We start from the raw sequence: 14,731 nt of genomic DNA, 5'->3' as shown, positions 1-14,731 counted from the left end.
GTTGGAATTCAAAAAATAGATAGCCATAAATCATCTAGGAAAAATTTCGCATCGAATGGTGGTAGTTTCATGTCGATACGATCAGTGGTTTAGGCGTGATTGAGCCTCAAACGAAGACCATTTTCATTATATATATATAGATATCATTTATGCTCTTACATTCACTGAAAAGAGCTAACCAATGTGAAGTCATCGTATTCAGCGTTTCTAAACTTACATTGACTATCATATTAGGAGACAGAAAAGCTTCTTCATCCTATGTTTCAAAATAAATTCCAAGAGGTGGATGATACTCGTCTATAGAGCAAGCCGTATATTCGCTCTGGTCTTTTTTAACACTTTTAGAAGTGCAGAAAATAAGATCTAATATTTTACCGTATTTCCACTATCAATTACATTTCCTCTTACTTTTCTAATATTTTACACTTACGTGTACTTAAATAAGTACAAGTTTACCCTGCCCACTTTTTAACTGTTCTCTTACATATATACTTAGGTACCCACAGACGATTAATTTTGAGTGTACCTTTTTAATTGCTTGCATTTTTTCGCAGTTAATTTAACCTTTAATCCGTTAACCCTGCCGAAATATGAACTAGTGGCGCCATAAAAAAGTGCCATAAAGCCGTGAACGGAGCGGAACGTGCAAATAAACGCTCGTCGTAAAACTGTCGGATTGAATGGCGACGCAGTTGACTGGCTGCACTCACTCACCCGGAAACAAAAGCCTTTTAAAATATAATTGTTGTCTTAATTTGCGTTTATTAAATTATATAGCTGCTGGCAATAGGGTACCTACGATAGGTAGTATAGTTAGATATTCCATGGATAAAAAAAAATGGTGAACAAGCCTAATAATTAGGAATAGCTACCTCCTAATGTGCCAGGCAAATTGTTCTTGACACGCTATAAGTGATTTCTACTAATAACACAAATGTGAAAAGTATGTTTATTATCTACGCTACAATGATTAAACTGATTTTAATGAAATTTGGAATGGGCTTATACTAGATCTAACTGACGGAGTAGGTGACTAACGCATAGCTCAAAGTATGAGACCTATTGGGCTGAAATTTTACTAACAGCCAGCTATTGCAATGTACTTATTAGCTAAAAAAGATCTCACTTCTCACTTTTAAAAAATACGTCTCATCACGTACGATTGAGTATCTACGATTTTAAAAATTGAATGAACATCCAAATTAACAAAGCAAAGCAGCGAAAGAAAAGTTATTAATAAATAAAGAACAGTAAAAACCAACGAAAGGATTTATTCATCAGCCACACATTTTTACTTATTATACAAAAACAGAAGGCACCATCTAAGCCCGGCAGACTGACCATTCCTAATTCTAGCCGGCTTTGGGACGGATTAGCAGACATTTGAATGCCGGCCCGACGCGTCGCGTCTCGCTGCTAATTGAGTTAATATTTGGTTATCGGCGGCGCGCACTCGCCTCGAAGACTAATCCCAACGAATTAATGACTCGAATTTATCATTATTAATGCCCATATGAACCCTACGAGCACCTGATATTACGTTATGGGTCCTAAGCCCGAGTGATATGTTCGTTTTTGAGACATGAATGGATGGGTCGCGGCTTTTGTATGAATTCGGTTTATAGTTATGAATTTAGCGCACCTAAGCTTCTTACAAAATCAACAGAACGTGTTTTATTGAAAAAACTAACTCGTTGGTCTAGTGGTTAGCCTGTTTAGTTAAGTTCGATTCCCGGCTCTGGCCAAAAATTCGTATTAAGTTTCATTGTCAAACCTGTATGAACTTAGTGAAGAGCCAGTCCAGCCTCGGAGAGCGCATTACCCTGCATTGGAGCAGAGTGGTAGGTCTATGCTCTAAAACCCAGTTTCTTATGAGAAAAGAGACCGATGCCCAGCTGTGATAAGTTAATTAGCTACTATTGGTAGGTACTCGTATATGTAGACACGATGCACATCTTAAACCCGTAGGTCTGTAATCAGTTTTAAATACGTATTCAACACAAGATCTTTTGTTTTCTTATATTGGTAAAGAAAAGATAATTCATTATTATTTGTATTTGATTTTTCATATTGAAAAAATAATAATAATAATTGCATTCTAGTAATATTATTAAGATTGGTGTTCGTAATTGTTAGAACAGACATATAAGCATTAACTCAATTAATTGTGGCCAATAGTGCAGACAAATGCTTTGTTAGCAATGACAAATTACTGGAACAATAAGTTCTAAGGAGCAGGCAAACTCCAGACACTCGATAAATAAATAATTAGTCAATATTTAAAGATAAATTTATTCTAGTGTAAAATTTTTGCCTATTATGTACACAATTCACTAAATTAAACTAAATCGGCAAGTAATCTATCTCACTTTGATCTTTGTGAATAAGGATATAACTGTTTAAAGATCCTCATAATTTAGTTTCGTTTAAAGATTTGTGTACAACAAAATCGGCACCAATGAAAAATTAATTTCCCTATAAATTTAGTGTTATATTTATAACCTGTATTGAGTTGTGTCCTTGACTAATTATTTATTTATTAATTATTTATTATGTAAGCCTGCTCCTTTGAACTTAGTTTTCACTCACACCGCACCGGCATTTTTTTAAATGCGGCGCGTAATAAAATTGTCATACATTGTATTTGTCGGATTAAAACTGTTTACGGTTACTCATATAAAAGGCAGTTCGTTGTCATTCCGATTTAACAATTCCGCGCTGTTATAAAATTGTTACTATATGTTTGTTTATCTGTTTGTCGGACTATTGCGCGGTGGGCCGCACCGCGTTTCCGGGACATTAGAGTAGTAAGTTAGTCAGTTTGGTGAGTTATAGTCAGTTGAAAGTAAACGTCCGTTACTTGTGAGTGCACTGCACTGTTTTTGGTAAGTTGGTTAAAATCTGTAGCCGACACCGAGTCTATGTATGTATGTATGGATTATCGCTGTACATCCAAAGATGCCGATACATCTAAAGACGTGTTTGGTTGTACAAAGATAATTCGTTTCTGCTAATACATAATAGTTACAGTATAAACTTCCAAAATGTGCAAGTTGCTCGTAGGTTTTGGAATTGTTAGTGAAATAACAAATAAACCAAAGAATATAACTTTAAATTAGATAATCAATAAAAAAAACAATAAAACACTTATCATAGAGGCTAGTATAGTAACATGGAATCTATTTACTTACTTACTATCGATATTTTTAAGTGAAAATATTTCCCTAATTGGTTTGAGACTGGTACAGCAAAAGTTTATTTTGGCTGCTTTCAGATTTTGTACAATGGATGTTGCCTTCGCGCACGCTTAAATTTGAATTATAGATAAAAATAATGATTATGGTACTACGAGTACTAGCTGCTGCCCATGACTTCGTCTGCGTGGACTTCAGAATTGGGTCTAAAGTTTCGCTCGTCAACAATTTCTAATCCTACCACGGGAACTATTTGAGAGATCGGTATAGAAAGTTCATGTATGCATGCATAGGTGACATGCGTACAGAATTTCAAAGCTGTCTGCCCGCGGCTTAGCAATCGCAATTTTCTCTCGGGAACTACTTAAAGAATCGGGATAAAAGGCCTATGTAGCCTATGTTCTTTTCCATGTCAAATGCTACATGCGTGCCAAATTTCATTCAATTCAGTTCAGCTGTTTTTGCGTGATGGAGTAACAAATAGCCACACATTCAGATCTATGTATATAAAAGGAAGTTGTGTTAGTTACACCATTTATAAATCAAGAAAGGTTTGACCAATTTTTATGATATTTGACTTTTTGGATTCCTCTTAGAACGGAATAGGATAATAAGTATTAAAAAATATAACATATATCAAAAAAAAAAAAGTCTGTGGTACGAAGTGCGCCGTTTATAATATTAGTAGGATTTCCAGAATATGGCTACGTATTGTCGAATAGCTGACGAGACAAGATGCGTTGCGCTCGCTGACTGTGACGCCAATCATTCATCAAAATAATATTCCCTCTGACATCTAATTAATAATATCATCGCGTAACCTTACCCACTTCTATACACTTTTGTTGATATACTCAGGAATTAAAGGAAATAAAGTAAAAAAAGAAGATTTTATAACTGGAGGACATCGTTTAAAATACTTAATGGAGACTTAACATTTATTTGCAATTTAAATTTACCAAGCAAATAAATAATCATATTCTATTTTAAAGGATAGTAATTATAGTATTAACGTATAAGTAAATTTAGAACCATTTCCTATATTATAATATAGGATCACAGTAGACCCTTGTGACTTTGCCCGCGTACATACAACTTGTGCTAAATAAGTTTTCCCATAAAACTCTCAATATACGACCCACTGCGTTGCATCGCCCTCCCGTTGCCCTTAGGCATATTATAGGCATAATATGCCTAAGAATCACATCGTGATGTAAAATAGCATGTTCCTCCATTATGTATGAAATTTAATATGATTATAAAATTAGTATGAAATAGAAAATAATATTGATTTGGTACGACACTTGTTTGAGGATTTAGTGACTATGGATATCAATTAAACTTCTTCTTCTTTCACTAACTTTCATCACCTATTTAACCGGGTGACATTTTTAAAAACTGCGATACATCTATAAGTATAAGTAACAAATATAAAAGAATTTTTTTATTTGTCACCTTAAGCCGAAAGCCCAAGTTTCAAAGACATAATATAAAAATGAAGGACTTATGAATAAACATTCATTAATTTAAGTTAAAAATGAAAGAGTAAAATTTTAAAAAAGAATGGAATCTTTATTTGTGATCGAAAGCCCAAATACCAAGTTACATGCATATAACTTGAAAGAATACGGACTATCAAACAATCTTTAATGCCATGATTTTACCAAAAATCCCATCCTAGTGGGTGTTTATGTTTTAAAGGGAACCTACTATCAAAAATAAGTCCTAAACAGCGGTTTAGCCTGTGCGTTGATGTATCATTCATTCTGGACTTCGACTCTTTTGGCTGTTGATAACCTCCCATTTGGCCTTAAGTGTAAACACAGCAGATGTTAATGGTTGCCACTGCATAATACAATTGACAGATGCCCACGTGATGGTTTGGGAAAACTATCGAGTATACAACATTTCACAGGGCATGCAAGGAACACGACCAGCAACGTGCCGACCATTAACCTGAAGGTTTTAAGGTTAGTGTGCGTGTAATTACACCGGTAACCACGCCCTGTAGACCGGAGCACAGCATTTCAATAGTACTGCTTCGCTGTAAATAAGCAAGGCAGTAGTACCTCCCCGGCCGAGCCAAATAGCTCTACTACTTAAAACATTAATAGGGCAGAATATTATAAAGAGTAAAAGTAAAATAAAAACATTCAATTCCCGTTTACAAAACTAAAACAATCATAATAAATATAATAAATAAATAAACTTCGACAATACACATCGCCATCTAGCCCCCAAGTAAGCATTGCTTGTGTTATGGGTACTAAGATGATTGATGTATATTTTTGTGAATAATATACATAAATACTTAAAATATACATGTAACTTACCTAAAATAATATTTATACGTTTAATTAGAAGCTAAACGAAATGTGATGTGATTGTAGCTGAAAAGATTTCCGATTGAATGTTTAAATTATTTATATACAAAACCATTCAAAAGGGAATTCAACAGTTTATTGTTTAAATACAAACGAGTCACAATTGATCCACTCAAATGCTTTTCTTCTTAAACAAACGTACCCGACCGAAAGCAAACTTAATCCAATCCGCGACTGAAACGAAGTAAGACGTCGTCGGCTCAAACAAATTATTTGACATAAAGTCGTTAATTAGAAACCCTCTTTTGTAACCGAGGGTAGGGTAATTAGGTTCGGATGCTCTGAATGGGTCCTTTTTCTGCTCGTTACGGTTAAAACAAAAGGGGCAAAGAAGTAAACAGACCGTATTCAGGCAAGAATTTGCATTACAGTTGACAATGACAGGAAACTTTTACATCTCAAACTAACCATCTAACTGCATACAGAGCTCTACAATACAAAACGGAGTTTAATTCCAATTACAAACTTGAACTTTTTGTACTAAATTACTTTTACTTTGCATATAATATGTAGATAATAAGCAAGCGCGATAGCTTAGAGGTTAAGCTAAACTTTTGGGGGACTAGTTCAAATCCCAGCACACACGCACCTCTAACTTGCTTATAAAATATCAAATTCAAATTCAAATTCAAATTCAAATTCAAATCGTTATTTGCAGATTGGTTTTACATTGTTGGTAGGTACACAAAATATAGGGACAAACAATCCGCCTTAGATGGCATGCAAAAAAATATATATGATTGTACACTAATTCCTATTTACTATAATAATATTATCCTAAGTCAATCCACATTATTAAAATAAGAATGAAATTTAAGACTGATATTGATACAAAATTACAAATATTTAATCAATTCATGTCAAATTATAATCACTGTAAATGTCAAACCTATAATATTGTGTCTGTTTAATATTCTTGGATGGTATAATAACATTTCCCAATAAGTAATTTCTTTTATCTTATCTTTAAAATTTACAAGATTTATGTTTCTGTTGGCTAGTGACTTCACTATATTACTATTACTATCACTTGATTTAACGGTGAAGTTGACGTACGGTTAACGGCGAACATCGCGAGGAAACCTGCATGCCTGAGAGTTCTACATAATGATCTCAAAGGTGTGTGGAGTCCACCAATCCGCTATGGGCCAGCGCGGCAGACTACGGCTTAAGCCCTTCTCATTGTGGAAGGAAACCCGTCCCTTCTAGTGGCCCATTTAAAGGCTGATATGATTATGATGTAGTGATATATTATAGTCAAATATTCCTTTATTCAAATAGGCGCATAGATGGCACTTTTGATGCGTTATTGTATACAAAATGTGTACATAGCAGTGAGTAGTGATGGCGATAACTACAATCGTAAACTTAAAACTAAAGCTACGAGGGTTCCAATCGCGCCCTGGTCTAAGAAGAAGCCCACAACAAACTAAGCCGGGTGTTCTTTTTGTTATCACCATCTCACATTGTCATTAGAAAAAATTTAAGAAGCAACCTGGTTAGAGCAATTGTTTACACCCAAGCTTTTTTATCGTTTACGTAATCCTTTATACTATAATAGGACTTTTTTTTCTATAAGCTTTCGCTTAATACAAACTTTGAACTTCTTTCGTGACATCCCCAAGATATCAACCGGTAATTTATTGTAAAATTGTATACAATTTCCTTTAAATGAATTGCTTATTTTGTGTAGTCTAGTGTACTGCACTGCAAGTTTAGTTAGTTTATATTACGATATGTTACTGTTACTTATTGAGCTACTTAATAGTATGATTGGTCTTTGCATCCGTAAATATGAATATCATATTAGTTATATAAATATAATTTCAAGAAAATCCGCTATGGCATCCAATAGCTACAATTATAGCTGATCGATATGAAATTCATTTTTTCACACGCGTGAACTATGGATTTTTCGGGGGTGAAAAGTAGCTTATGTGCATTCGCTTAAGTCACCCTGAGGCACACCATTAATATACTTTATTTAAGAGGACTTAGCAGTATTTTTTAATATTACTATAAATCAGAAAGACAGGAATATCTCAGTCAAGACTAAAGTGCGTCTTGTGCGCGCACTTATTTTTCCTATATTTACGTATGCAGCTGAGAAATGGACTATTAAAGCAGCTGATACACAACGTATATACGCTTTTAAGATGTGGTGCGGGAGGAGAATGCTGCGAATCCCGTGGACGGCACACAAGACCAACGCATCGATATTAAGACAGCTTAAAATTACAAGAAGTCTATTAACCACCTGTCTTCAGCGGATTCTCAAGTACTTCGGTCACATTGCCAGAAGAGATGGAAGGATAGAGATCTCGTGTACGTAGCCCGATTCGTTGGTCGGATCAAATCCGCACTGCTCTCGACACCAAAGTGCATATACACGTTGCTAAAAGCCGAGTCAAATGACACAAAATCGTCCGAAAGTATGTAAGCGGAAGGGGTCATTACCCTCAGCAATGAGGAACAGGACGTAGAAAGAGAGATTATAAATCAGATATAGATAATAATATAAAGTTGAAAGTATGCATTTCTGTTGTGTGACCCGATAACGTATAAATCATGGAACTGATTTTGAGGTTTTGCTGAAGTTAGACGTAGGCGGTCTCAGGTTTTTCTAATTTAAAGGCAAATCAAAATTTCAACACAGAAAAGTCGCGGGCAACATCTAGTATTAATATAGAAAGGAAATACAATTGAAAATGTTTGCTTGAAAACATCTACAAGCTAAGAGTTTTCTGGTATTTTTATATAACCCTGTATATTAAATTTATATTGCACGCGAGAGCAAAAACAACCGCACGTTCAGCAAAAGGCCTACATTATAAGAAAAATCTGTGAATCTGGTCGGTTACAAGACTTCCCCTCGCGGGTTTAATTGCACTGCCATTGTTCCGTCTGATTTGATTCTGTATCTCTCTATAGGGCACAATCATAATAACGAGCTTTAGCGGCCGAGAGGCTGATTCGTTTCACTGAGACATAACTGACTTAAGTTTTTAATTTAGTGTCAGCATTAACTTTAATTTTTTATGATTACTTTAAAAAGTGTTGCGGTGGGTCATTACAGCAGAGAGTAAGAATAATTATAAGAAGTCCGACGAAGCTATCCAGATAGAGAAATCATGCGATAGGAGCAGGGTGACGCAGAGCGAGTGCATGCCCCTAGTCGAAACCTACATAACCTGAATTTTAAGTAGGAATATGTCGGCATTTACCACGAGATCACAGGCGTCGAATAATTTTAGCGACCGCTGGCAAATAATGGAACTAAAACGTAACTTACTTTATTTTTTAAATAATATATTTTATATTATGACTTTGATTTATTATAGCCAATTTAAACATTATTTTGTTTGTTTGAGACGTTAAGATATCTTATTTTTTAACATCTAATTTTTATACCTCTTCGTGCAAAAATGGCTTTTGTACCATTTTATTTTACAACCTAAATACTTTAGGTCGATATAAATTGAAAAACTACTGAATTTTCCACAAACTTTAAGTCATAAAACCCAAGTTTCATGGGCATGATATGAAAATGTAGGACTTTTGAACAGACATTCATTTCAAATTAAAGTGAATTTAGAATTTTCAAAAACTATGGACTCTTTATTTGTGATCGAAAGCCCGAATACTAGGTAACATGCTTTTAACTTGGAAAATTACGGACAAACTTTAATCTCCATTTCAACAAAATTCTAATTTCTAAATAGGGGTTTAGCATGTGCGTTGATAGCCTGTGGGCGAATTCAAACATTATTTTTATTGAGACGTAAAGATCTTTTGATCTTTTTTTTTTACATCTAATTTTTATACGTCCTCTTCGTGCAAAAATGGCTATTCCTACAGATTTTGTTTAAGTGAACTAAGAAAATCGTATGTCTATAAATAATACACAAGGCCGTAAAAAAGCCGAACAACCGAAATGTAATTATTTCAAAACTTTAAAAAAGTCGTGGACATGCAGGCTGCATGTATGAGAACTCTCCATTATTTTCTTAAGTGGATTACCTACGGCCAAAACGACATTCATTCTAAGAGCAGACCTCTGCTCTGTGGTACGGTAAAAGGTTGATAACGAAGATGAATCATTTCAATAAAGTATGATAATTATAACAATTAAATTAAAATGTCAGTTACGTGGTGATGCGTCTAAGACATGTCGCGCACACTCTTTCCCTGACAATTTAAACAAACAACAACTTGCTCCTAATTGTGTTTGCGATTCCTTTACAAATCTCTTTCGCCTCGACTACAATAATTGTGAAAACTCGTTTTGAAACGACGTTAAATACGACTGAATTTCAGATAATTAACTCAGATTACGGTCTCTCAGCGTATAATTCGCTTTTGTTGCAGAAAATTTGAAGAAAGGCCAAATGAACGCAACGTTAAATCAAGCAGAAGTAAAACAGACATTAACGACATTACTTTTCCAAAACTCATGTTTAACAATTTTATTTCCATTTCATTAATATTATAATTACAAGAATTTAACGAAACGAGTATGTCGGTCGGTTCGTAAATAGCCACGGCAAGTCGACCAGAAATTGTATTCCCTCTAAAGTACATGGAAATTCGGAAAATAGCGATGATTTAAAGACTCAAAATATATGGATCTATTAAGGAAACTCAATCACTTGGGGTGAGCTATGCTAGGAATATCTCTGCATGATCGAAATATCAGAAAGAAATAAGAAGATTCCTAGACGAACAAAATTTATTGAGATAGCTACAGGTCTACCCTCGGAGGACTGATGGAGGATGGGGTCCTAAGGTGCTAGAGTGGTAGACAAAATAACCACAAGCTCTAAATAATTTAGGCAACAGTTTACCTAGTTTCAGAAAAATTAAGACCTTTATGAGCAAACGTAGATACTTCTTCTGAGAGTTTGCATAGTTTAGTGCGAGGTATGCTTATCAATTAAAATTCACCCTGAACGAGGTGGACGGCCGACATAGGCTGGGAGCCACTGAAATCCACTATCCCAAGGCCTCGGACCTTAAGACTCTGCACAAAACACCTATGTCCAGCAGCTGTTACTATGATAATGACGTTAGGTACTATGCTCCTTCGCTAAGCTTACTGCTTCTTTGATCAAGTGACACGGTCGACTAAATATCACGAGGGCATTTGGGCAAAATACAGGTACCTACTAGATTTTTGATCGAGAAATTCTCAGTAAGTGCTAGCACGGAGTTGTGAAATTTACTTGGCTACCCCATGCGTGCTCCGGCGAGAATATAAAGTAGTCGGAAGTGGGTGTTTATTTGCTGGTATTGGTATGGGTGTTAAAAATACCTTTTACACTATCAGGGGTGCAAGCGGCTATTGTAATAGGGTATCGCTCTCTTCTTCGAGAGAACGGGAGAATTAATATTTCCATCTCAGCATTGGGAAATATTAATAGGCTAAGCGGGATGATAATTAACTATAATTAATGCCACAGTTCTAGATTCACCAAGGCAGGTAATAATTGTATCAACAGCAATATGATATTATTATCGCGGCGCAACAGCCAACACGACATAAAAAAAATAAACAAAAACTCATATGTGAGTTATACGAGTAAAATGTTGTGAAAACAATAGTTCAACCACCGTGAAAAAATCCAATATCGGGTAACTTAAAGCCCATGCAAATTCGGAAAAATCTATTATAATCTGCATTGCACACTGACGCTCTTTTCATTCGATGCCTTTTGTTGGCGGATTCAATTAAGTTTACATCGGCGCCGAGGTCAGTTAATAAAAACCGAAGCCTACAAAAATTGGCGTAAATCAAATTCAATAAAGCCGTGCACAATAGCGCGGGACGGGCATCGGAAAATGACGCCGTCAAAACAATGCCGGTGCTATGCATCCCAATCAAATTTATATTACAGCGCAGGACTTGTTTCTACTACCTTTGCCTATTACAAGTACATCCGTGAGTTACAGGCCAGTTGGGATACTATGGTATTCATGAAAAACTTTTATTCCAAAACTTTTTCCTGGGTTAAAAATACTTTAGAAAATTTGTATTTATTTCTTACTCAACACTTATGTGCTTGCGGAACTATGACAAGATAAACATTAAAAAACTAAAGTATTGTCTTTATAGTATTTTGTAAAATTGTTGTTACAATAATATTTTGTTAGGTTTTACCAGAGTCCACTCAAAAAAAAATCTTTTTAACGCGGTTGACTACTGTATTGTTGTTTGTGAACCCAAATAAATAAATAAATAAGGCAGTCTTTTTTAAAGATATATTTTAATTAAAAGTGATCCGATTTTACTAATATTATAAAGTGTAAAGATTTATTTTATTCGATTAACTTTGTAACTACTAAACCAATTTTTAATAAATATTACACTACTAGCTGTTTCCCGCGACTTCGTCTGCGTTTGATTATGTTTTTTGATGTGGCATTAAATTCTGTTGTAGATCTAAAAAAAATTAAAGTATCAGTATCGCTAAGCCTTAAATGAGGGGTTTGCTGCTGTCCGCTGAGGAGTTCTGTCCTCTATCTCCAACCACAGTTTGGGTAAAATTAAACACATATTATAACCTTTATAGTAAAAAATAATTATTAAAATCGGTTATAATTTGTCAGAGTTATGATGTAAAATCGTCAAAAACTTTCATCCCCTCTCTCAAAGGAACCGAGCTTAATGTCGGGATAAAAAGTATCCTATATTACTTCTAACACTTTCAAGAATATGTCGTCAAAGTTTCATGAGGATTGGTTAAGTAGTTTTTGCTTGAAAGCGTAACAAACAAACTTACATTGACATTTATAATATTAGTAGGGATTAGAAAGCTACTACATACCTACAGAAGTTGCAAAGACCACATAATATATTTTAATTTTAGCAATAATAAAATTTCAATATTAAATTATAAAAATGTCTCGCAAGTCATGTTGAAAAAAAATATTAAAATTAAATTTTCAATGCAAATATTAAAATTAAATAAAGCAAAATGTAGCCCGGCGAAGCGGGCTTGGTACGCTAGTTATAAATATAATAAACAATAGCACTTTACTTTTTGTATTCTTCCTATCTTTATTCTCAAACCTAATATAAATTATCCTATTTTAATGCTCGGCTACTTTACAATGTGTACTCTACTTTACTCAAATTGAACAAAGAAACAATCCGAACAATGTTAGTTCAATGCATTAAATACATCGATTGGAAAGACACCCTTTCACATTAAGAATTCCCGTCCACCATTTCACGTCTCGGAATTAATCGCCCGAGAGCCGCTGTCTATTAAAGTTTTCGCAACTTGTTAAGAGGCTCAACTCCCTAAAACTGCGCAGATAATGTTAAACATTCATTTAAGTGGGGGTCCTAACTTCCGAATCGTCGTATAAATCTTCTAATTCTTGAACCGTTTAATATTCATATCACCTCCCGCGTTGAACGTAGCGGTGTCTTGGAACTGCAAAAGTTTAAATTCCTACTTATGATGCAAAGTTTTTAAATAATATCACCATAACATACCTACTGTAGAACACCTACTTTAGACTTGTTATAGCCATGTTATAAAAATTAAATGTAAGGCGTTGTGCTCATCAAAATATAATTTAATAAATGTTACAGTAAATATTATAAATATTATTGGAAATAGAGGACAGAGCTCCTTAATGGACTAGTGTCCAACCACCCCCATCGCCATATAAAATACTTAAAATAATATTGATAAGCATCCAGCCACTGAAAAAAGTTCATCACACAAATATTTTCCAGTTGTGGGAATCGAACCCACGGCGTTGGACGCAGGCTTGCTGCCCACTAACCTAAAACTAGCGTCATTAAAATTATGTTAGAAGATGTATTTAGAATACGATTTCAACTATTAAATTTAATTAGTTATAATAGGACTTTTATATAAAAGCTTAGTTTATAAAAAAGTGAGACAAACAAGATAGTACAGATGTTGTTTTGAAATCCACAACAGTACGTTTGGGTGAAATTTTCCACATAGAATTACACCAAGTATTAGAAAAGATCGCTATCAAGTACCTACCTAATAGCTGTTCATCAAAAAACACCGTTATTGAAATGAGATCATGTAGGTACGTCCTTTGCGTCAATAAAAGTAAATTAGTAGATGGATTTTACGGACAGAATTAAGCGAATCTATTTGATAGTATAAATTATAAAGTTAAAAATTGTGTACAGCAGACATTCTGCATTGGAACAAAAATAGTTTTAAAATAAGTAAACTAAGGCCACTCCGAGGAAGTGTAAGCAATTGCGGGAAGCCGCCAAAACACGTAGCTCGTTCATTCGGGTCGTTATAGACATGCCAATACTAGATGACACCTACATCCCCGATCAAGGTGTAGGAAACAAACCAATCGAGTACGGCACGGGGCATTAGAAGAGCTCCTGCTAAATTGGTCGTGCAATAACCGTCTGAGCAAGACGTTCTGACGTCGCCACATCAGCGGTTTGGATACGATCCTTCCGCTCATTTGTGGGCAATATCACAATGTTATCGTTCTTTAGATTTTAAAATATCGTAAATTCCCCTCAAATTACGAAGAATTAAGTAATTTTTAAAATAATTTATAACTAAGATGTATTTAAATTACGATTTCAACTATTAACTATTCTATTTTCAACTATTTTTATGTTAGCTTAAGTTTATAGAAAAGTGAGACAATCAAGATATTACATATATGTAATATGTAAAGATGTTGTTTTGAAATCCACAACAGTGCGTTTAGGTGAGATTTTCCACATAGAAATACGCCAAGTATTAGACATCCACATCCACAACAACTAAATACATCAATATACATTTGTTATTACATATATCAGTAATTATTTTGCTATTATCGTTATATTTAGTCATAAATAGCTGACACTGAATATTGAGAATCAGCATTATTTTTAGTAGTGTCATTTCCAATAAATAATTCAAATAAAATGGATTAAATATCTGCAAACTTAGTACAATTAGGTATTTGTTACTGCACTCATGTAAATAATATAAAAACACTGGCGAACATCATTTTAAGCGTAATATAAATGATTTTGGAAACAAATATGCTTGGATTTGCGCCCGCCTTAGTCATGTTCCCATCTGCAATATTATAAAAAATGAACGACACTTTTTATATTCTTGGAAAATTTCTCAAAAGTAG

This window comes from Pararge aegeria, chromosome 5 (genome assembly GCF_905163445.1).
Source record: "Pararge aegeria chromosome 5, ilParAegt1.1, whole genome shotgun sequence".
NCBI lineage: Eukaryota > Metazoa > Arthropoda > Insecta > Lepidoptera > Nymphalidae > Pararge > Pararge aegeria.
The sequence above is the reverse complement of the archived record's forward strand: the minus strand, read 5'-3'. Positions refer to the sequence as shown.